At 41.6% G+C, this 25,324-nt stretch overlaps 1 long non-coding RNA gene across 1 annotated transcript in view; it reads right to left on the reverse strand.

Moving 5' to 3' along the window:
* Positions 1 to 460: 460 nt before the first annotated feature.
* Positions 461 to 25,324, reverse strand: part of LOC102115515 (uncharacterized) — a 36,551-nt gene continuing 11,687 nt past the window's right edge. Inside the window, exons 4-8 of the long non-coding RNA XR_006691672.3 lie at positions 24,222 to 24,394; positions 15,225 to 15,359; positions 12,844 to 13,021; positions 8,007 to 8,214; positions 461 to 5,288 (exon numbers count right to left, since the gene is read on the reverse strand). This is a non-coding gene — a long non-coding RNA (uncharacterized lncRNA). The remainder of the gene's footprint in view (positions 5,289 to 8,006; positions 8,215 to 12,843; positions 13,022 to 15,224; positions 15,360 to 24,221; positions 24,395 to 25,324) is intronic.

Raw genomic sequence — 25,324 nt, forward strand, 5'->3', positions numbered from 1 at the left:
TCATAAAATTAGTTGAATGATATTTCCCCCTCTTCTATTTTCTGTGGGAGACTGTATAAAATTGGTATTAATTTTTCCTTGAACATTTGATAAAAATCCTCTAGTAAAATCCTTCCATCTAGGCCTGGAAATTTTTTTCAGTAGCTATTTAATTACAAATTTAATTTTTAAATAGTTATACAACTATTTATGTTACCCATTTAATCTTGGCTGAGTTTCAGTAACTTGTGGTTTTTAAGGAATTGGTCTATTTCTTCTAAGTTTCTCATTTCTGAGCACAAATTTGTTCATAATATTCCCCTATTATCCCTTCAACAGCTACAGGACCTGTTGTGATAGCCTGTTTCATGCCTGATATTGGTTATTTGTATATTTTCTCTTTTTTAATCTCTGTCAATCTTGCTTGAGATTTATCAAATTCATTAATTTCTTTTGAATAACTAGTTTTTTGTTGCATTACTTTTTGTATTGTTTTCCAGTTTTCAGTGTTACTGACTTCTGTTCTTTATTATTTCATTCCTTCGATTTGCTTTGGGCTTGTTTTGCTCTTCTTTTTCCAGTTTCTTGGGATGAGAACTTAGGTTATTGATTTGAAATCTTTTATCTTTTTTACATAAGTAGTTGGTGTTATAAATTTTCCTCTCAACACTGCATCTCACAAATATTGATTACTTTTTTTTTCATTTTTATTTGGTTGTATTTTTGTTTTATTTCCTTTAAGGTTTCTTCTTTGATCTACAGATTCCCATTGTCTTTCCACTATCAATTTCTAGTTTGATTTCATTATGCTCCAAGAATATGTTCTGTACGATTTCAATCCTTTAAAACATTTTAGCTGGTTTTATGATCCAGGATATAGTCTTGGTGACTGCTTTGTGGGTACTTCAAAAGAATGCAGATTCTACTCCTGTTGGGTGAAGTATTCTATAAATGTCAGTTTGATCCTATTGTTTGACGATATTTTTCAATTCTACTGTATCCTTGCTGATCTTCTGTCTACTAGTTCTATCAACTGCTAAAAGTGAAATGTTGAAGTCCCCAACTATTCAATATTCTCTCCCCCATCTATCATCCCAATCCCACTCTCCACCCAAGGATCTAATACTTTGCCTTTTGGAAGCCAACCCCTTTAAAGGGTTTTAAGTAGGGAAGCCACTCCCTTAAGGATTATTGGCACTTTACACCAAGGCCCTGAGCACAGGTGAGATGTGGTAAAACCCAAGGCTGAGACTTGCTGAAGGTAGGTGCCAGAAGAGACACAGCCACACATCAAAGTCAGTCCAGGAGACAGCAGATGAGTCAATCAAGCAAAGCCAAAATTAATTCCAACCAGTAGGCTGGGAGAGGCCAAGAGCCAAATAGAGTAGCCAAAAGCCAGAGTCTCAATCAGCAATGAAGTCAGAAAGCAGCCAAGAAGCTCAAGAAGTGTCAGGATCCAGGACCTGGGAGGACATGTGAGGGTGTTATTTAATTTTATCTGATCCTTGATGGCCTAGCACTCCTATGATAGGGTCAAGGAACACCTTCTGGGCCATACTGTTATTCACCTTAAAGGTGTTTGTAACTTCTAACACAACCCAAAGGATTGCTATTGGGATGATTTCTGTCATAGCAACAAAACAGTGAGGAAGATATTTTTGAGGTATATTTTCTGAATATTCTAAAATCACTCTAAATGAGTCTCATCTGACATCTCATTAGCCCTGGTCAGGAGCAGAAATGCCTGTTGAAGCGTCATTAGGCAAGGTGATGTCTAGGGGCAGTGATTTTAGGAAAAAGGGGTAAGACTTCCACAACTTCAACTGATAAGCAAGATGTCTAATAACCCACAAACTACTTATCCCAGATTTCTAAGAGGCAGAAGGCGCCATTTAGATGCACCTTCATGATTAACCCACCCCTACCTTATGGTATTCAATTGGGGATAGCTCTGAAATTATACTGACAATATTCTTTTTTAATTTTTATTTTAGATGCAAGGAATACATATGCAGGTTTGTTGCATGGGTATCTTGGATAATGCTTAGGTTTGGGGTATGAATGACCCTGCCACCCAAGTAGTGAGCATAGTAGATAGGTAGTTTTTAATCCTTGCCTCCCCTCTCTCCCTCCCTCCTTTTGGAGTCCCCAGTGACTACTGTTCCCATCATCTATAATGATGCTGACAATGTTCTCAACTACATTAGCAAACTGCTAATGACTCTTATTCTTTGATACCAACATTCCAACCTGCATGACAACCCAGTTCAAGGCCCTGCCCCTGTCCTGCAAGCATGAGGTTTGTCCTTAAATCCACAAAGGTCTGGCCCAGAGCAGTGCCCTCAAAGTGATGTGACAGACCTGGAAGCAGAGGCCCTCAGGAGGTGCCGAGAGCTATACCTCTTTGCTCAGAAATGAGAGACAACAGCTTCATGTACTTCACAATCAACCAAAGTCAATCCCTTGCAGACCTCCACAGGACACCACCCATTGTCCTATCCCAGGCAATGAGAAAGTTGCTGGCCTCACAAGATTTTTCTCTCCAAGGTTTCAGAATTCCCCAAGATCAGGCATACAGGTGTGCAGCTGTAAAAGAAGTTCCAGGGTACCTTAGCAATCCTTCACATGCCACTGGTGCCAGTCTAATATGTATCGAGAAAAAGATGAAACAGAATGCACCCTTAGGAGATTACCGATTTATTTTATCACGTATTTTAAATGAGGCACAAAGTCTACATGAAAATAAAGTGGAACCAGGGCAACTGCAGAAAGTCCCGATCTCATGGCAAGTGAAAGTCTAAGTACACTGAGCCGGATCACTGTCTCATCAGACCAAGACACTATGTGGTGGTAATGTGCTGCTACAGTTCAGTACTGGACCCCAACAATAAAGCCGGGACTGTAATTACTATAATGACCTCCCACTGCTATTGTGTCTTTAATTAAGTCTTTATCAGTAGGCATTTGCCACTTAAACCTAACTCACTATAACTACGGCAGCGTATCATCTACATTTTCACAAAGAATTACTGAATCATATTTCTGTCACAAAGATGAAAGGGAATATTTCAGTTCAAGTGCCATTTGCAGACAAGCTGCATAAAGAAAAATCAAGCTGTCTTTTCGCGGCACTTTCTGACAAGCGAAACTCAACCGAGAGATGCCCGGGGGTTTGTGTATGTGTGTTTTGGCTGCGCTGGGTTTCTTTTTACCACAACTCCACTTCCTTTCTACACAAACTACGGGGAAAGAAAGACACCAAATGAATAACACACTTGATTACATAAAATTTATTGAGGTAGAAAGGGGCTGAGACCCTCCTGTGAGGCCCAGAGATGCTGAGGGTGCTGTCCCCTCACACTGAGGGCGACAGGCCAGGCCAGACCCACAGCTTACACCTCGCAGCTACGGGCTCTTCCCGCTCCATGGCAAGGCAGCCCGGGCAGCTGAAAAAGCCTGTTTTACCCAACGAGGCACACTAGAAGTACCCTGGGCCTGGAGAGACCACATTCCAAGTTCAAGTTTCCAGTCCTACTCACTTCCTTACGTTAGCATGAAAGCCAGGGCTCAGATGGCTTTTTGGCAGAGCCCAGCTCAGCAAGCCAGACAGCCCTCTGTCAGGAAAAGCCGCCCCAATTCCAGGCCTCCTAAAGGGTGTCAGCCGGGAGCCTCTCCCTGCAGCGCTTGCCCCTTGAGGACAGAAGCATGAGCATCCCGCTCCAGTCCTCACTCCTCTGAGATGACTTGGTCCACCTAGGATCCAGGGAAAGCCCCCACCCCACGCCCAACCCCCAACCCCTGGGGCCAGCGAGTATGAGCCTCACTGGCCTGCACCCAGCGGCCGGGCCGTGGTGCCAGCCTTTGGGCTCTTGCACATCACCAAAAAGCCCTTTTGGCTTTAAAACCTGCTCCTCCAAAACGCATAAATCCCTTCAGAACTGGGGAAGGGCCTGTGCATTGCATGGGTAAGAGCTGGGGGTAGGGGGTGCTGTGAGGCCCCCCGAAGGAGAGGAAGGGGTGAGGGAGTCGGGAGGAGAGTCTGGATCTGCTCTGGGGTCAGCACGGCACTGGGTATCCCGTGGTGGGACCCAATGACTGAGCGGCCTGCAGCTCTGCTTTCCTGCCAACTTTCTGCCTGCTTATTTTAGGGGTGCAAACTCCAGCAGGGAAAACCTGATGCTGCCACCAATTTCCACCTTTTTTCAGTGTCATCTTTGGCCACAACTGCTCCCTGCTTCCTTTCGGTTCTAATTTCATTTTTAACAACATAAAGGTTTTGCCTGGGCACAGAGGAACTGAAAATGAGAGCCAAACGGAGAGTGGAGAAGGAAGCATGCTTCCTGGGGGGCGCCCCAGGGGAAATTTTATTCAATTTTCTCCCACATATTTGCACCCACTGGGGAGCATCTCAGGTTTTCCCACCTTGGCAGGGACACTTGCCTGGAAGGCGCGACCCAGCTTAGGTGTGGCCACTGCTGCTGGCTTGTTTCTACAACTGCACTGCTGAAGTCAAGGAGTCAAGCCTGCAAAATCCAGCAAACAATTCCATGTTCAGAGAAGAAATCGAAGCTGCCCTCATCCCCGAGTTCAGCAATAATTTCAGGATGCTTAATGTTTGTTTCCACCTATTGAACAAAAGTAGCCCTTTAGCCTAGAATCTACACACTTCCGATGACATAGGTGAGACCAGGAAGCTGGACTTGGTTTTGAATACTTTCAGGCATGGCACCTTGCTGGCCATTTGTCCTTGTTCTATGAAGAGCTCTTCTCAGTAGAGATATGTGTCTTCATATCTTCAGTCCTTTTTGCTTTGCCTCAGTCCTCTTTGCTTTGCTTTTCCCTCCTTGGCTGGCCATTGTGCCAGTGTTGCCACTATCGGTTAGTTCTCTCCGGGGTCTGCGCACAGCCAGGATGCATCTTGGTCAGTGTCAGTGGGAAAATGGGGCTCTGAGCACAGTGAGCCTGTGTTTATGAAGATCACTGCCACTGCTACTGCTGCAAGTGGACTTCTCATGACAGTCCACACCTGGGCTCCCAGCCCTCCTTGATTGAGCCTGCAGCTCTCACAGAGCGCTTAGCCCATCGACTGTTTCTGCTAATGCTCTCAGCTGCTACCTTTTCCGCTGATGAAGCACCCAGCCGAGTGATGAAAGATATAAGCCAGAATCCACTCTATGCTTCATCAGACAAATGCTTGGCTTTCTGGGGGCCAATACACCTTCTACTGACTGACATGTTTCTAGGTTCTTTACCACGCCCTGCTGCGGTACACATTAGGATGTTTCTCTGGGTAAATGCCAAGGTTCTCCCTGGAGGGGAAAAGAAATGTCAGAAACACCGCTCCTATTAAACAATCTGAAATTATCACATACCTAAAAAACATATTATCTAGAAAGAATCTCTCCTAGACACGATTTTCAACAGAGAGGTAATTCCCACCCCTCATAACATGCAGCTGAGCCCATAGCATGTCATAAATATTTGTTGAATATAAATGAATGATGCATGCATAGATGAATAAATGATTTTTCCCCTAGTGACATACCTGATTTCCTTCCCTGTTCCCTTGCTTGCTTTATTCTCAAGCATCTGGTTGCCATTGACTTACAAGAAGCCATGTTTTATTTTCTACATGGAAGATGATGGGAACAGTGCAGGAGATAAGAGAACTAATATACATTACTATGAAAGAAAAATAAGAACAGGAAAACTGAGAAAAAGCAGGGGTATGTTTATCTTAGAATACCTGTTCTCAACCTTGTCTGTGCATGAGAATGTCCTGAGGAGCTTTAAAAAGTACTGACGCCGGCCAGGCACAATGGCTCACATGTAATCCCAGCACCTTGGGAGGTCAAGGTGGGAGGATCACATGAGGTCAGGAGTTTGAGACCAGCCTGGCCAATATGGTGAAACCCTGTCTCTACTACAAATACAAAAATTAGCCAAGTTTGGTGGCAGGTGCCTGTAATTCCAGCTACTTGGGAGGCTGAGACAGGAGAATCATTTGAACCCAGGAGGCAGAGGTTGCAGTGAGCCGACATCATGCCATTGCACTCCAGCCTGGGCAACAAGAGCAAAACTCCATCTCAAAAAAAAAAAAAAAAAAAAAAAAAAAGAAGTACTGATGCCTAAGTCCTACCCCCAGAGGTCCTGACTTAATTAATATGGGGTGTGTTCTAGCCATTGGGATTTTTCCAAGTGTCCCAGGTGATTAAGCTGTACAGCCAAGTTTGGGAAACACTGGTTTATAAAATGTCTGCCCTAAAAGACTGGATGCCGGCTAGAGGAGAACAGCAAACTTGGCTCTGAGCCTCTTAGCAGCCAAAGTGAAAAGAAAAAAACATAATCCCTTGCATGATCCACAGTGTTCATGGGATAAAATCAAACCCCAGTTGTTTAGAAACAGTCAACCCTGAGACAGACAGTAAGAGATTGGCTGGGGGTCCTCATGAAGAAGACATGGAATGAACCAAGCAGCAGCATCTTCAACAGTGTCCCTATAGTATTCAATCAAGGAATATTTATTAAGCACCCACTATGAGGTCAACTCTGTTCCAGATAAACAGACAGACTTAAAACCTGTGGTGTGTGTCCAATATAGCATGTCTAGTAGGTGGTGGAGCTAAGATTCAAAACACAGGATTATCAGACTCAAGTCCATGCTCACTCCATTATAAAGTAGCATGGTACTACCTGGGAGTAAATATAATAAGTTTTGGATGACTTGTTGTTACAATATGCTTTAATATGAGATAATAGCATCATTTCAGCCACCATTCTTTTTTTTTTTTTTTTTTTTTTTTTTTTTGAGACGGAGTCTCGCTCTGTCGCCCAGGCTGGAGTGCAGTGGCGCGATCTCGGCTCACTGCAAGCTCCGCCTCCTGGGTTTACGCCATTCTCCTGCCTCAGCCTCCTGAGTAGCTGGGACTACAGGCGCCCGCCACCGCGCCCGGCTAATTTTTTGTATTTTTAGTAGAGACGGGGTTTCACTGTGGTCTCGATCTCCTGACCTTGTGATCCGCCCGCCTCGGCCTCCCAAAGTGCTGGGATTACAGGCGTGAGCCACCGCGCCCGGCCTCAGCCACCATTCTTAAAACAAATCTTCAAGAAGTTAGAACCACATGATTCCAGCTCTACTTAAACTACAGATGCATTTATCCTTTCTCCCAGCAGAGGTGTTCCTACAGGCATACCAGTAAACATAGGACATACAACCCAGGATGTTCATTGTAGCATTATGTCTAATAGCAAAAGACTAGAAACCATGCAATGGGGTACTGGTTGAATAAACTATGATATATCCATGCTATAGCATAATATACATCTATGAAACATAAAGAAGACAGTCTGGGCAACATGGCAAGATCTTGTCTCTACAAAAAATAAAATTTTTTTAATTAGCCAGTCATGGTGGTGTACCCCTGTGGTCCCAGATACTCTGGAGGCTGAGGCAGGAGGATTGCTTGAGCCCAGGAGGTGGTGGCTGCAGACAGCCATGTTTGCTCATTGTCATGGGTGACAGAATGAGACCCTATCTCAAAAAATAATAATAATTTTTAAATGTTTAAAGATAAGGAACATCTTTGTGTTCTGACACTATGAATGAAAAAAAAAACCAAGACAATGTTCAGGACAGTGTATATATAATAGGATGCTTTTTGGGTAAGGAAGGAAGAAAAATAATAATATATATAATAAATTTGCTTTTGTTTGCATAAAAAGCACCGGAAGAAACACTAAGAATCTAAGGACAATGGTCAGGGTAGAGGTGAGCACGATGAATAAGGACAGGACAGAACAGATTCCGAGCACACATATCCTTATATTGTTTAAGTCTTCAAACATGTCAAAGTATTCCCCATTCAAGAAGAGAAAATAAATAATGAAAAAGGGAACTGGATGAGGGCTGAAGTCCCTCAACTAGTAAGTGGTAGAGCTGAAATTTGAACCCAAGTCTATCTGTTCCCAAGTCCATAGTCTTGACACCATAGTGGTCACCTCCGCCAAAACTTAGGGAAGAAACTCACCAGGTGTTAGCCAGCTTGGGAGGCTGAATTGGCTGCAGAGGGCCCTGCTCCCACTCTCAGAGTTCCCCCAAAGGAGTTCAGGATCTAGGAGTTTCAAAGCACCATTGCAATCAGGTATGTTTGTTTGTTTGTTTTTTAATCTCCATCAAAGAATAGGGCAGCAGTAACCAACCAGTCCGGGTGGAAAGCCATGTGCTCTGGGTTCACTCTAACAAAGACAAGTTGGGTACATTTAAATTTACAGCCATTTGTAATCCAAGCATTTAGAACTCATCTGTTTAGGGTGAGTTGTGGGCTATAAACCCTCCTGGTAACAAATAACAATACATGCCAAACACATTATACCTGTCGACCTGGTTTATGGCTGTGTTTTGGCTTATATTAAGGAAAGGGCTGCTTCTGTCAATACAAAGATGCTGTTCTACACTGAAGAGAAATTTCAAACAAAATCTAGAACTTTACAGCCTGTCTGCTCTGATTTGGAATGGTATGTAATTTTTTACCCTCAGCTTCTTTTCTCAAGTTTGAAATCATCCCAAAGCTGCCTGAGAAGATACTTAGAAGAATTATTTTTGACATCTCAGGCACAGATGGTAGAGCTGCCCCCGAGATGACACAGCTGATCAGAAAGTGTTTATGCAAAATTCCCCCATTGCCCACCATGTTGGAGAAGCAGGTTCAGAGACAAAGGGTGGCACCACTGACCTGGACAGTGTAGAAACTCTTCCTAAGTTGTTGGTCCCTGCCTGACAGGGGATCTTGCCTAAGCTGAACTGATCTCCTTTTTCTCTTGGAGGGTAGGAAAGGAAAGACGGATCAATTTCCCTCCTTTCTCTTGAACCCAAGCCAGCCATGCTTGCTTTGCTTCCAAGAAAGTAACACAAACTGCCTGAGGTTTGCGGTTTTTCCAGGTCTGGATGGGGAATAAAGAATTATTCTATAAAAGGGGCCCAGATTGACAATACATTGAATTTTAAATTCAAATGCGTAGAGCCAGGGTCTATTTGATATAAGATGATTAAATGAGAGACTATTGTCGGCGGTCTTAGATTCCTCCCTTTCTGTCTTTATTCCCCCTTCTCTTCTCTTGGTAACCTAGTAATATCTACGTCAGTTTGACTAGCTTGGGCACCTACTAGGTCCTTAGTCCATGGTGCTAGAAATAAGATGGTAGTGGAAATTAGGGGGAAAAAAATCTAAAAAGATCACTCCAACAAAATACGGTGAACACTACAATAGAGGTGTTCAGACTGTGCTTTGAGAGCATAGATAGGGGGCTCTGGGAAGATCAGGGAAGGCTTCCTAGAGGAGGTGATATTTGAGCCCAATTTTTAAGGTTATATTAGGAGTTAGCCAAACACTGGCTTCAAGTTCAAGACTCTGCACTTCAAAATGCCACCAGAACCAGCAGCTTTAGCCTATTCTCAGTCTCAAGCAAAATGTCCTATCATGTAAATTTACCTGCCATTTTCAGAAACCATTGCTGTTTTCAAAGAACTAACTTTGTTTTAGTATTCTTGCATTCAAACGATTTTAGGTAAAGTGTTTCCAACTGTTGGCAGCTACCATACAGCACTTCATTTTCAACAAGTTCTTAACTCCCTTAACCCACCTAGGCTGAAAGTACTTCTGCTAGGGGAATTTAACTAGCATACCTGCATCCCCCATCCCATTATTTGGCCTATCTACCAAATAATCTGGTGGAATACATTTAAGCAGACCCACGGAAGCCATTAAATATCACTTTTAAAATGGGGTTCTATAAAAGTCAACCTACAGATGTTTGTTTCCTCACCTCACCACGCACCCCCCACCCACCATTCCGAAGCACACACACACACAAGTCTCCTTTTTAACTTCCCTTTTGATGTCTTTTTGTTCTGATCCATGCCTAAAGAAGAGCCAAAGTACAATGCAGAAGGGGGCAGACCCTAATCTGTAAACTGTGTCCTGCTGTCCCAACTGAGAGCAGCTGGAACCCCTCACTCTTCACAGCTCTCTAGGCATCATCTGCAGTAGCCCCAGCCCATATAGTAACAAAAGCTGCTATTTTGTGACTGTCTTTGCCGTGTCAGGTGCTGCATTAAGCACCTGGTCTGCATTAGGCCATTTCATTCTCGCAACATCTCTATAACCTTATCGGAGAAACCTAGTAATAATCTCTTCAAGGGCAAGTTAACAGCAGGTAGGTATGTGATATTTGAATACAGAGTCTGGCTCTTGGACCCATACGACAGATACATCTTAACCACTTGTCATGATGAAGAATAGAGTCTTCAGGGCCCCAGACCAGAGTGTGAATCTCAGCTCTGCCATTTACTTAGGCGAAATGACACTAGGCAAGTTATTCATTCTCTCCAAGCTTCAGTGCCCTCATCTGCAAAATGGGATGAGTAATAGAACCACTTCATATGGTTATGGAGGGATAAATGATGCTGTCTTGCATGTATAGAACTTGGCATGGGGCCTAGTAGTTTGCAGGTGTTCAAACATGTTAGCTATTGCTATTACTACATATTTACAAATCTGTCTATCGCCCCACACACCATCTCATTAACCATGTCATCGAGGCCAGGGATCAAGTTTATTAATATCTTTCTCCCCAGGTGCCCAACTGAATGCCTTGGAAATGTTTGTTGAATGGATGGTTCAACAGCACTGGTTTTCTCCACTATTTCAAATGATCAAGCATGGCCCTCCTCTATTTTGACGCACAATATCCTCTTCTTGCTAAATTCTACTCCTTAACATTCAGAAATTAATTATCAAGTACCTAAAGAGATCATTCTCAAATTCTTAAATTAGAAGAGTTGTATGGTATTTCTTTTTTTTCTTGTCTCTAGAAAATGAGTGAAAGTCGGCCTCCCTTCCCTCTCCCAAATCTTCTTGGACTCTCAGAAGGAGAGACCTGGCATTTCAGGAAGGCCTCACTTTCACAAGTAGAGGGATGGAACTTGCAAAATAAACAATACCCAGGTTGGGACAGGGGTGGATTTTCACTTTACAAGGAGATTTCTACTTTCTTGAAATTTCAGTGATCTCTTCAAACTTCACTTTCTCCTAGAGAACTTCAAGAAAAATTTAGCTCCCCTGAAATACTTCGGGAGTGCATTCCTTTTGTAAAATGAGGCACACTCCTGTTGAACCCAGTTTGTTTCCCACAGCACTTTCTGGGCTCTCAGAAACCCCTTTAACACTGTCCACCACACAACCTACACATGTCTTTGCCCCATCTGAAGAGCGCATTCCTCCTGCTATCCACACCAAGGACAGCCCCAGCCAACATCAACTACCTGCCACCAAAATCTCCCTCCCACCCCTCCCTGTGACTGGGCCCACTAGGCCATCAGCAAGCATCCTGCTCAGTCAAGTATGTTAGTTTCCAAGGACTGCTGTAAGAAAGCACCACAAACTAGGTCGGGCACAGTGTCTCATTCCTGTAATCCCAGAACTTTGGGAGACTGAAGTGGGCAGATCATTTGCAGTCAGGAGTTTGAGACCAGCCTGGCCAACATGGCAAAAACCTGTCTCTACTAAAAATACAGAAAATTAGCTGGGCATGGTAGTACGCGCCTGTAATCCCAGCTACTCGGAAGGCTGAGGCAGGAGAATCACTTGAACCCAGGAGGTGGAGGATGCAGTGAGCCCAGACCACACCACTGTACTCCAGCCTGGGCAACAGAGCAAGACTCTCTCAAAAAAAAAAAAAAAAAAAAAAAGAAGACCACAAACTAGGTGGCTTAAAATAGCAGAAGTGTATACTCTCCAAATCCTAAAGGCTAGAAGTTCAAACTCAAGGTGTTGCCCAGGCCATGCCTCCTCTGAAGGCTCTAAGGGAGAATCCTCCCTTGCCTCCTCCAGCTTCTAGTGGTTGCCAGCAAACTTTGTCATTCCTTGGCTTATAGATGCTTCACTCCTAGTGCTGCTGCTGTCTCCAAATAGCCTGATTCCTTCTAAGCCTACGTCTGTGGCCTAATGTCCTTCTTCTTATAAGGATATCAGTCATATTGAAGTTAAGGTTCACCGTAATCCAATATGATCTCATCTTAACTTGATTATATCTGCAGTAGGCCTATTTCCAAATAAAGTCACATTTACAGGTTCCAGCATGAATTTGGGGAGGACACTATTTCAACCCAGGGCAAAAAGAGATCCGTATGAGTAGAGAGACTCAGCATCGACCTATGGGGTATGACATAGAGGGTTTCAGGAAGAAAATCTTTCTCCCCTTCCATAAAGAAATGTGCTATAGCGCCTAAATCCCACCATTAAAGAGACTTCTCTTTGGCTCTCGATGCCTTTTTAGTGCCAAATAAAATAAAAGCAAAACCTGTAATAATCCAAATGCTGTCTGGAGGAATGACATTCATAAATCATATATCATATCATATCATGCTTGAGTGGTCATCAGTCCCTTTTTGAGCATGACAGCTAGCAGAAGTGAGGTTCTGTTCGAATGGAGCCTGAAATCTGTGACTAGAATGAAGCAGGTAGCATAGGAAACCTAGGTAATAAGGTACCACAGGTAGACATGCCTTAGTGCCCGCTTTGGTAACCTACCATATCCCAGGGAGCCCAGAGCCAGACCAGGCACTATGAGGGGGCAGGAGGGAGCAGAGTGCATGTGTACTCCAGTTCATATTTATTGAGCACCTACTGTATGACAGGGACCGTGCTTGGTGTTTCCACACACATTATCTCTTTATAGCAACCTCATGATGAAAAACATACCATCTCTCAATTCACAGATGAGAAAACTAAGCCTCAGGGGAGTTACGTGGCTTGGAAAAGGTTGGGAAATTAGCAATAATTACCAAGTTCAAGTTCAGATACTGACATGTTTTCCCACGTCACAGAGAAAAGGCAACAGAATCCAAGGTTTCCAGTCCCACTTCTGCTGGAAGCCAGTCCAGCCTGAAGCTCTCTCGCTATACATTCGAGTTTGCTCTTCTTAACTTCTGGTTTTAAATCTGCAGCCATTTTCTACTGCATTTCCAATGTGCCTCTGTATGTATCTTGGAGAGAGAAAAAAAGAGAATATATGGGTCAATATAAGCAGACTCTTAAAAGCGTATACTTTATCATTGTAATAATCATAATATATTTTACTTTACAGCCACTCATAACTGAAGCCTCTGGGCACCCTAAAAAAAACAGCTAAAAGAGAAAAAGAAATTATATTAAACAAAGGAAATACGACTATAAAACCCCAATAGCCAGGGAACTAAATGAACAACATAAAACCTCCAAACAACAAAACTACAGTGAAACCAAGAGGGGGAAAAAACCTTTTCACGAGCTTTACCCTGAAGAATTCTATGCTGTGAGATCACATCTGTTTAAAGCACCATAATTTATCGATATGACATCAAACCAGGAACCAGCCATTGTAAACCTTTCCCGCAGAAACTCTCAGAAAACTAACCAGGTGGTCGGTGGGGGGGTCTGTAGCACATAGCTGGGGCAACAATGGCTTTAAAATTTTATGTTCAAATACATCTATGTGAAGTTCCAAATCTTGGTACTGAGATGCAAAAGTGAGTTCATTCCATGGGTAAACAGAATTTACAAACAGGGCTTTTTTAACAATATTCTTTTTTTCTGAGATAGTCCATCCATGATTACTCGCTGATGACTTCTCAAACTGCTGCTAAATGGACCATTTTCAAGAACGGGTCCTCTTTAGAACTAGCCACTGAGTCTCAAATACTATGAAAGGCTTTGGGGAGGATAAAAGCTCTTTCATTTATAAAGTAGCTGAGTTACTCAGCCTATCCTCCCATTCTGATGTTGCAGCCATTTCACAAACAGAAATTCCTGTTGACCCACGATACCACCATAAACCTTTGTTTAGGAACCACTGTGACTGCCATATTCATGTTTGTGAGGGCAATATTTCCCCTAAGCAATTGCTTCCCACATCCCTCCTACATGCTTTCCTGTTAAATATGGGAAGCAGATCCTGCTGGGGAAAAAAATCTTTAAAAGATTTGTAAGGTTACAACAGCACAAGCGTTTAGAAAACTACCTGGTTAGCAAAATGAAAGAAAATATTTAAAATGCTGAAAGACAACCCCTGCCTGTATGTAAAATGTTGTTCAAAATGTTCATCCTGAAGTACTTTCTAGGTCAGTATAGATCTGGCCCCAGGAATTAGGACACTCGTGGCAGAAATGTGGACCTCAAGCCCAATGTAGCTTCAAGAGTAAAGCAGGTGAGAAAATAGTGCAGAGAGGAGAAAGAAGGCAGTATGGCAAGGAAAACTGACGATATAGGGGGAGCCAGGCATGCAGGAAAGTCAGCCCAGCCTGGGGTCTCACCTACGCTCTAATGCTTAGTAGCTAGAACACCTTGGATAAGTCACTTAACCTTCCTGGCCCCTGTTTTATCATCTCTGAAATGAAGAGAAAGTGCTAAGCAAACTCTGCTCTTTTTATTTTATGGAAGCCCATGCAGTTCTTCAGAGGAATGACCATCTCTCCATAGAACAACATGGCCAGCTCTCAGACACAGCATTCAGTTAAAAGAGCAAGCCATGGAATGACACACTGGGTAATACCATTCACATTTGGGAAAAAGAACCCACCCTGACAACTCTGGATGATTTCTACAGGCCCCTGGCTGTATGTGTAAGGGTACACAAAACTGTAGACTGAGGCACACAGGCCAAGGCACAAGGGTGGACTCTTCTGGAAGCAGGTTTAAACTAGGTCAGGGCAAGTGAAGAGAATATATTTATATATTGCTTGTGCAAGAGAGAAGAAAACTTTTATGTGGTCAGTAAAAACATCATCTAGCTTGTTTCAGGAATAAATACAGTAATTCTAGAAAAGTCTCCGCAGTCAATAAATGAGAGCTGGGGTTACAATGAGGCCAAAACTTGGAGAACCCCTGGGTTCAGGATGATGTAAATACGCTACCTTACTAAGCTGGGCTCAAAACCTACTTGAAATGGACCTTGTAAAGCATGATATGAAAAATGGAGTTGCAGCTGAGACTGGGGGAGCCCTGGGTGGGAGGAAAGCCTGGGGGGTCCCCTCTGTCCCAGTATGTCAATCAGAGGGCTTCTTGGTGAGCCATGCACTATGTACCTGCCAGGCATGGGACACACACTTTCATCAACACCCCAAACCAGTTACTGGGAGCACTACTATGATTGATGGTACCTCTACCCTGCCCCCATATTGACCAAGGCAGAGAACTTCTGGTTCTTCTCACTTGGAACTGCCCAGGTGGAGACACGTTGATCTGGAAGAGTTCAGAGCCAGGATCCAGACTTCCCATTGCCCTCTTCATTTTGATGAGCTCTGTAGCATTGCTCGATTTAAGCAAAAAGAGCTTCCATGGGCCTTCCTGGAAATACCACAAAGACATTTCTTTTTTATACACCAGAGGTAAAGGTATCACTAGCACACAAGCAGGAGAAAATGAAATGACCTCTGGCAGCCTGCGATTCTCTAGTGCTCAAAATGTCCCTTCTTACTTTAGATATAGACTGGGAGTCAAGGCAAAATTGTATTTAAATGTAGGTTAACTATTTTATTTAGATGGGCCAATCACAGCAGGAAGACTACAGAAGATGACTGGGGACATCACTTGGAATCTGCACCAAAATGATTACGTTTTCTTCAATGAGCAACTGGAAAAATATACATTCAACCACATAAATAAAGTAGACATTAATCCAGAATCCATGCTCCATTTCTAGCAAAGGCTGTCAAGCTCTGAAATACAAGAATATCAGGAGGAGAGGCAAATTTCCCCTCCTTTGTTCATTCCATTTTGCATAAGTCAAATCCCAGATAAAGCCTCTTGCTGGGAGGAGGTGCAAATAGGTGAGCAGAGAGGCTGATGGCCTGTGTGGCTACTAGCTTACCTGCTCCAGAGGTCAGACTCCACCCACAAAGCTTATTTTAAAAGAAAAAAATGTAGGTTTTAACCAACTTAAGTATCAGTTCACTTGGAGGGGAGGGGGATTATGTTGCAATTTTTTTCCATTTTGCCTGTGTAATAAAACAGTCCCTGTTCAATCTGGTGCACATCCTTTTAAAAAGTTTGAGTTCAATGTATGGGTATGTGGGTGGCGGGTGGTGGGGGTGTTAAATCAACTTTGGGTTTAGCAAATTAATGCAGGTTTGCCTGATTCTGGTGTATGGATCAGTTCCAGATCTGTTTTTAAGCACTAAGCTACTGAAGGATTATTATTTTTTGAATTTGTATTCCTTCTTAATCCCCTAATCCTTTCCGGAGAAATGTCCAGATTGTCAGGCCAACACATGAAAAAACCTCAGTGAAGCAGCAAGAAAAAAATATAAAACAATAGATAAATAACCATGGGATATATTGTTCAGCTTTTGTTGAGCTTGAAATGTGCCAAGTTGGAAATAGGAGAGAGAGGTTTGTGATATTCCACTGGAACATATTGTCACTGTTATAACCAGCCCACGTTCACCGGAGCTGCCAATTATTCCCCAGCCACCATTTTTTTCCTTTAGATTGATCTCCTGCTTGAGGCTGTTTCACACCCATGACTCTGAAGCTTCCCTAGTGGCATGTTGGCTAATTAAGAGCAAAATCCATCTCTTGATGAAATAATGCTGCCACTGAAAAGGAATTCTACATTTTTTTTAATTCTTAATCAGGCTGGAAGGAGTAGTATTCTAACACTTGTATTAAGCATAGGAAAAAAGGTCTATAGCTAGCAATTAGCAATGATGAAAAGGACAGCGATTTAAAGCATGTTGCAGTGACATTTTTATCAAATTAAATGAGTTTGCTAGGCCCACCAGCTGCATATGCTTATTGTCATTTACTGTTTGGACAGCAACACATCAGCCACTGAGTATCAGGAGGTGCCGAATTTAATAAGTCATTTTGACACTGGTGTGAAACGAACAGATCAGCATTCTGAGGAATGTGTTCACACTCTGAACAGACAGGCAGACATTCTAAGCATGTGAGGTGACACCAATCAACAGGAAGAAATGATGAAAGCCAGGCTAGGGAGCAGGCAATGGTGGTAGTGGTGACAACGGCAGGCGCGGAAACACACCACTGAGAAAAGAAAAAGATACGCACATGCACACATCGAACCTACCGTTTCCTGGTTTAGCTACACAGAGCATCTGAAGGGGAAAAGACTTTTCAGAAACACTGGGACATGTATCCATTCTAGATCCCGGACGTTTTCATGTATAATTTAAAAACCTACCCAGTTTTCTTAAAACCACCACTAAGAGAAGCTGATAAATCTTCAGATTCTGTTGTTGTTTTTGCTCCCTCATGTTTGAAATATGGCAAAAGAAACCAACAAAAACAAATTCTCTGCATGCTGGGAAAACAAATTTTCGTTTACCCTTTCTACCTAATATGTTTGCCCTAAACTGATTGCCTAGCTAGGATAAGAGGAGCTGGTATTACTTGGTTTTGATTTACAGTGAGGGAGGGTATATGTTGCTTTCAAAACTCTTGCTTGGAACGTGAGATGTGGAATGACATTCCGATAATCCCAGAAGCTATTTATGTCAAGGGTGAGATCTGATACCAATGTCTTAACCATGTACCTGGCATCAAAGTTAAAACACACCAGATAGTCGATTGCCAATTACCTCTTAAAACCTGCAGGTGTAATTTACAGCCTAACAAAGGTGACTAGTAATTAGTTCATGGCTTCAGAAGTTTCTAATGCCATCTAGTGGAAACGGTAAATCTGATCACTTCTGCATCAAAGGAGAGCCTCAAATTCCAGATAATATGTCATTACGTTGCTTCATATTGAGAAAAACTTTGTGCCAGAGTCCAATCTCAAACGTATCTCAAAAAAATTGCTACAGTGCTTTCATAAGACTAGAATACATTGCCTTGGGAAATAAGACTTGCCCAGAATACCCTTGGATGCCTGCCCACTGCAAATGAAATCATTATTAGCACCAGGCCACCACTGCCATGCCCGTAAGATCATTTTCTTCATCACTCTTCTCTTTCTTGTCTTCCAGACCCTAGAATCCAGAGATGGGTTCTTTGGTCAATTTTTAAAAATCATTTCGCACGTCTAGTGGGTTCCATAAAACCTGAAATATCTTTTGAAGTAAATTTTGCACTGATTTTAATCTAGAAAGTAGTTAAGGAAAGCTAAATACATGTTGATAGTTTAATACTGGAAGCTACTTAACTTTCAGCAGAATGTTCATAGATTTTCCTCCAGTGAAATTCTGTAGTGATATTCTGAGCAAGGACAGCATTGGAGACTTTCTGCCTCCTTTCAAGATGATCACCAAGCAGCTTTAGCCATGGAGCTATGACATGAGAATCAAATGGTGCCTCACATAATTGCAAACACAAAAATACTCCACATTTTATTTTGCATAGGAAGATGGGCAGGTGAACAGTCTCTGTTCACCTTTGCATATGTCACTCTCCTCTGTATCCACACTCAAAGGCAGTCCTCACTAGGAGCATGGTTATGGGAAGAGAAATTACTGTGCAGGGAATCTGGAACTGAGTTCCAGTGCAAATTAATGTGAAACTCAGAGCTACTCGTTTCACCTCTCCCCACTCAGTTTCCTTATCCATCAAATAAGGAAGTTAAATACAATATCAACTCAGAAGTCTTTTCTTCTCTAAAACCCTGTGGTTTAGAATTTCAAGTCCAAAATTCAGATCTTCTGTTTCATTGTAATACTTGTATTTAAAAGTACTAACTTCATTGTAGTTATTTCACTTAAAATAATAATGTTTATTAAAATGAGCTTTATTATTTATTTTATTTATATTATGTTATCTTTATTATAATTATTTGTTTTAAAATTATTGTATTATCCCACTGTTTGGACTGCCATTGATTTTAAAAGCAACTTATTGGCAAGAGGAGAGGGCTATAGTTTTTTGGTATTTTTAGACGGAGTTTTGCTGTTGTCACCCAGGCTGGAGTGCAATGGCACAATCTCGGCTCACTGCAACCTCTGCCTCCCGGGCTCAAGCGATTCTCCTGCCTCAGCCTCCCTAGTAGCTGAGATTACAGGTGCCTGCCACCACGGCCAGCTAATTTTTGTATTTTTAGTAGAGATGGGGTTTCACTATGTTGGCCAGGCTGGTTTCGAACTTCTGACCCCAGGCAATCCACCCGCCTCAGCCTCCCAAAATGCTGGGATTACAGGCATGAGCCACCGTGCCCGGCTGGAGTTTTAAAGAGTTAAAAATAGAAAATATGGTATACCTTTCCTATATATGCCCATTTAGCGTTGCTATGTTGGATAAAATATATTTTATTTTAGTATATTTGTAAAATAAAGAACTTTTTCAGTTGGAAAGAAATATATAGTCTTGCCACACATAAAGTCTTAAAAAAAAAAAAAAAAGATAAATCATTTGTAGCTCTAACATCCAAAGACTTGTCTTGTTCATTTAACACAACAGTGTACCCCCTCAATCTTCTCCTCATGTGTAATATTCACATAATTTTATCATATGGCATAGGTAAAATTGTACATGCTGATTTTCATAATAGCATTCATTTTTGTGACAAGAAATATACAGTTTATTATAAATATACAAATACACAAAGAAATTAAAATCACCCAGAATCTCATGACTCAGATATCCTCATTTACTATTTTATTTCTTTAAATTTTTTTCTATGCATAATTTAACATGGTTAAGATTATATTACATATTCTGATTTTAAGTACAATTAACCCAAGAAGAGTCATTCACAATTCCTAGTTGGAAGATGTTATAAAGAGGTTTTAATCACAGATTATATCTGCCACTGGTAGGTTATTCATTTTTCATAATTACGAAAAAACCCTATATACTCAGGTCATTCAAAATGAGTTCTTAGAAGCATAAAATTATTACTCAAGTTCTTTGTCAATGCAATTTTTTTGTATTGCTGAATAAAAATCAGTTTCAATGGAGGGATAAAAAAATACTTTCTGGGTTTAGTAATTCTGCAAACACAATGCCCTGTCATTTAAATATTGCAGGCCCTTTTTTTGTACTAGAAAAGAAGTAGGTTGTATTGTTTTAAGTAGAAGGTGATTCCATCTGACCCATGGGGTAAGGAATATTACCCAAAAAAAGTATTTCCTGATTCTGAAAAAATAGCAAAACCCAACAATAACAACTAATGGAAAATAGCAAAAACCAACAACAACAACTAATGGAAGGGTTATAGACCCTAGCTTTTTTTGCCCCTGGGTTATAAATCCATTTGAAAATACCTAATATAATTAGATTTTTTTATTATGGAATCTAAACAGAATAAAAAGCTGTTTGTAAATCTTTTTACATCATGGTTTCCAAGTCCTTAATCCTTCAATTGGCTGGAGTAAAACTTTGAGTAATTTTTCCAGTTGTGTACAGCTTGGCATATTGTAGAATGTTTAATATTGTCTTCACAAATTAACGCAATTCTTGGGTTGTGACGTCCCCAATTCTTAATCTTCAAAACTCTGTAGGTGGGCATCAGCTTCTTTAGTTCTCTAGGGGGAACTCTGAGGCCAGCCTGATTTTTGTTCCTTTGTAGACTAATTTTGAACCCAGATGCTTAAAGAGCCTTCTTTAGCCTCATAATTCAAAGACAAAGGGGGAGTCTAAGGGTAGACCTCTTTTCTTGGACGATATCAGGACCTCTGTGAGTCCTTTCCATCTACATTCAAGACTTTCTTTGCCTCAGGAAACTTTCTGCTTATTACATCTCTGATGGCCCCTTTTGTGCAACATGGAGGGTGAGCTCTTCCTCAACAGCACCAATGGTCATGTTCGCTCTTCTCATTCCTCTGGCCGCCATCTCTACCCTACCCCACATCGTTTTAATCTTTATCTTATTTCCCTCCATATCCGAGAAAAGTTTTATTTTGTAGTATCTGTGCACCACCCTGCATAACTTCATTACAAATTTCTAACCTCCCACTCATTTCTAACTTCCATACACTCCATTATTTCATATTTTTTAATTCATTCTACATTGTTTTGTTTTTACATCAACACTACCGCCTTTTTTTAGGTGGTACAAATGTAAACATCCCTAATTGAAAAGATGTTCTTATTTCCCCCAATTTTTCCTTTATAAGAAGAAAAATTTGATCCAAGCATGGTGGCTCAAACCTGTAATCCCAGCATTTTGGGAGGCAGAGGCAGGAGGATCGCTTGAGTTCAGGAGTTCAAAACCAGCCTGGGTAACAAAGCAAGACCCTGTCTGTATATTAAAAAATAATTTAAAAAGAAAAAAATAGTATGTAGAGAGTCTTCATCCACACATAACAGATGTTAATAGTTTATCATATTTGATTCTGATCTTTCTTAGACACATAAAATATCACAGATGAAGTTCAAGCCTCTATAATCCTCCAGTGTATTTGTTTTCGTGCTGCTGATAAAGACATACCCACGGCTGGGCAATTCACAAAAGAAAGAGGTTTATTGGACTTACAGTTCCACATGGCTGGAGAGGCCTCCAAATCATGGCAGAAGGTGAAAGGCACATCTCACATGATGGCAGACAAGAGAAGGGAGCTTGTTCAGGGGAACTCCCTTTTATAAAACCATCAGATCTCATGAGACATATTCAATCTCACGAGAATAATATGGGAAAGTCCCACCCCCATAATTCAATCACCTCCCATTGGGTTCCTCCCACAACACGTGGAAATTGTGGGAGTTACAATTCAAGATGAGATTTGAGTGGGGACATACCCAAACCATATCACCCAGATATAATTATTTTGAGGTTATTGTGTATCTAGTCATAGTTTCATACTTTTACTACTTATACATGGATTTATAAATAAATAACAGTGGGCTGTTTATTAAATTTCTATATGCAGTATCATATTGAAAATGGTATCATTTTACCACATTTGTTTTCTCTCAATATTATGTTCTGTGGAGAGGCCACATTTAGATGTTCCAGCTGACAGCCCCAGCTGAGGCATCACCCTACAGCCAGACTCCACCACCAGACATAAGAGTGCATGAGTCTCTTATACAATCCCACCCCTATTCCTTGAGCTGCTCCAGCTGATGCCAACTAGAGCAGAAACAAGTTGTACACATGGATTTCTGCCCAAATTGTAGATTTGCAGGCAAAGTAAGTGATGCCATAGTTTTAAGCCATTAAGTTTTGTGGTAATTTGTTATACAGCCACAGCAATGTGAATGGCTTCTTCCTGTTCCCTGTCCTGGTTCTTCCCCTTCCTTACCTGTTCTCCCGAGAGCACTGTCTCGATAAATTATTTGCATATGAATTCAAGAGACCCAGGCAGAGTTATGGGATAGTCCACACGAACAGAGAAATTCACAACTTCTCTTAAAAGCTCTGTTTTCATTAAAACTGTATTCTTCTGCAAATCAAAGCCACAATGAGATACCATCTCACATCAGTTAGAATGGTGATCATTAAAAAGTCAGGAAACAACAGGTGCTGAAGAGGATGTGGAGAAATAGGAACACTTTTACACTGTTGGTGGGACTGTAAACTAGTTCAACCATTGTGGAATACGGTGTGGCGATTCCTCAAGGATCTAGAACTAGAAATACCATTTGGCCCAGCCATCCCATTACTGGGCATCTACCCAAAGGACTATAAATCATGCTGCTATAAAGACACATGCACACATATGTTTATTGCAGCACTATTCACAGTAGCAAAGACTTGGAACCAACCCAAATGTCTATCAATGACAGACTGGATTAAGAAAATGTGGCACAAATGCACAAGGAATACTATGCAGCCATAAAAAAGGATGAGTTTGTGTCCTTTGTAGGGACATAAATGAAGCTGGAAATCATCATTCTGAACAAACTATTGCAAGGACAGACCAAACACCACATGTTCTCACTCATAGGTGGGAACTGAAAAATGAGAACACTTGGACACAGGGTGGGGAACATCACACACCAGGGCCTGTCATGGAGTGGGGGGAGGGAGAGGGATAGCATTAGGAGATATACCTAATGTAAATGACGAGTTAATGGGTGCAGCACACCAACATGGCACATGTACACATATGTAACAAACCTGCATGTTGTGCACATGTACCCTAGAACTTAAAGTATAATAATAAATTTTTTAAAGATCTTAATAAAAATAAATAAATAAATAAATAAATAAATAAATAAATAAATAACTCTTCTTCTGTGGTATCAGTCATTGGGCAAAATAAGCAATTGAACTAAAACGAAAAGGTGGCAAGAAGGAAGAAATATGCTCTCTGAATTCTCCTCTGAGTAAACACATTAACGGAGGAGTCAGAGAACCAAGAAGCACCCAGAATCACTGTTAACAACAGAATTATTTTGTAGAGAGTCCCATCATGTAAAGGCAGTGCTTAAAACTTTCGCCTTAATAATCCTGAAAGAATCCCTAGGAGATTTTTCATCTCCCTCTCTCTGGTGGGGAAAAAAAAGAGCAAATCCCATTGCCCTCCTAATGTTTGCTCTCTAGTGAAATCACTGGGGTTCCTGTGAACAGGTGTCCTGCCAAACAGCTGGATACCAAGAGCAGGGAGGAGAGTGAGCATTAGTTCTGAGTCTCTAGTTCCACCCCTTGGAGGAAGAGCCTCTGCCAACAAATAGTTTACGGGGCAATAGAATTTCATTTGCTGATGAGTGTTGCTCCTCATAGTGATCTGAGCATGTCTTAGAAAATGACCTTCTCTTTACCCCCGGTGCTTGACTCTAGTCCAGTGACCTCAAGACAGCAACAAACAGCTGATATGCTTTATGGCAGGTATTTCACATACTAGGTCTTTGGAATGGATATCTCCTTCTGAAGTCTATTCTGCAGCCACTCCAGCATGGTGCATATTTCCAAGTGATTTTGACCTTGGCAAGCTCCAGTTTTAGAGTTCCTCTCAATGGTATCACTATCCAAGACTGCAAGTTCACAGACAAACCAACATCCTACGGCAATAGTCACATAATTACAGGCCTATTTTAGTCTTCTACCAGGTCCCTTGGAAATAATTCAAAAATAATGAGCATACTTGGAGCACTGTGAAATAAGCCTTAGAGAATTTTCTAGGATGGGATGTATTTAAATTATTCTCCATCTTGGGGCTTTATTTGCATTACAAAATTCCTCCCACCTCCACCATGGAGGGCAGTTTATCTTTCCCAGGCTTTATGTTTCCCCAACCATCTGGAAAATGAAGCTAACCTAGGAGACACTGGAGCCCTTCACAAAAGGCTGCTCTATTTCCCTCCTAAACTCACCTTGGCCACTGTCTCATGCCCAGGAGAAAGCCTTACGCTGAGTCTGTCAAGAAGCTGAGCCTCTCCTGGTGTTCTTCCAACAGCAGTGTAACAGCACCCGTGGAAAACAAGGTCTCAGGTCAGCACCAGGGTTGCAAACTCCTGTGGCTCAGGAAAGTCCATCTGTCCTGTGCCTTCAATGGCCAAGAAAGAGAAGAAAACATTTGTATCACATGCAGTTGTGAGGTCCTCTGACGCAGATTCCAGAAAGCTGTATGGAAGGTCACTCCCAGAATGGCAATCACTTCATTTGGCCCATCCCCATAAGATACCTTTAAATTCTAGCAAACCTGAAGATGTCTTTAGAGCTTTGGCATTTGGCTTTTCATTTGTTTTTATTTTAACCTTTTTTTTTAACCTTTGCCTATGTTTCCCAGGATCAGTTAATTTAATCTGCAATAAACTGAAGTACCATAAAATTCATGGCAGAGTTCAGCCTTAGGGGTCAAGCAACCTAGATTTCAAGCCCCAGCTGGTTCTGTATCTTAATTTCTATTTTTGTGACCTTGGAGAAGTTATGTCAACTCTCTAAGCTTCCATTTTCTTTTCTCAAAAAAAAAAAAAAGTATAATTCTCTATAGAGTAATTGTGAACATTTCAGGAAATACTGCATGTAAAATACTAAGTTTAACACCTGACACCAAGTATGGATTCAGCTAATATTATCTATGTGAAGACAAATCCTATGAAACTCCATTTCATCCACTCATGCTCTGTCTGGAATATTCAGGACCAGGACTCTTCTAAAAACAAGGGGGATAATCTTGTAGCATGTGGTGAAACCCCATTTCAAAGGCACTAAAGTAGGTATTAGACACACACACACACACACACACACACACACACACACACACACACACACAAATAGAATAATCTGGATGATCTCCTGCAAGCACTAAACCTAAGAGAGAATAGGTTCCAGGCCAACACACATTTTCTGCAAAATTGAAGATCCACCCCACAATATGTACTATGTTGTTTAGACCTGGAAGCTTCTTTATGCTAGAGACCTCATTTGGGGACTCTTATGCAAATGGGATGGACAGGGTTTTGAATGGTATTAT

The sequence above is a fragment of the Macaca fascicularis genome, chromosome 13 (assembly GCF_037993035.2).
Source record: "Macaca fascicularis isolate 582-1 chromosome 13, T2T-MFA8v1.1".
Taxonomy (NCBI): Eukaryota; Metazoa; Chordata; class Mammalia; order Primates; family Cercopithecidae; genus Macaca; species Macaca fascicularis.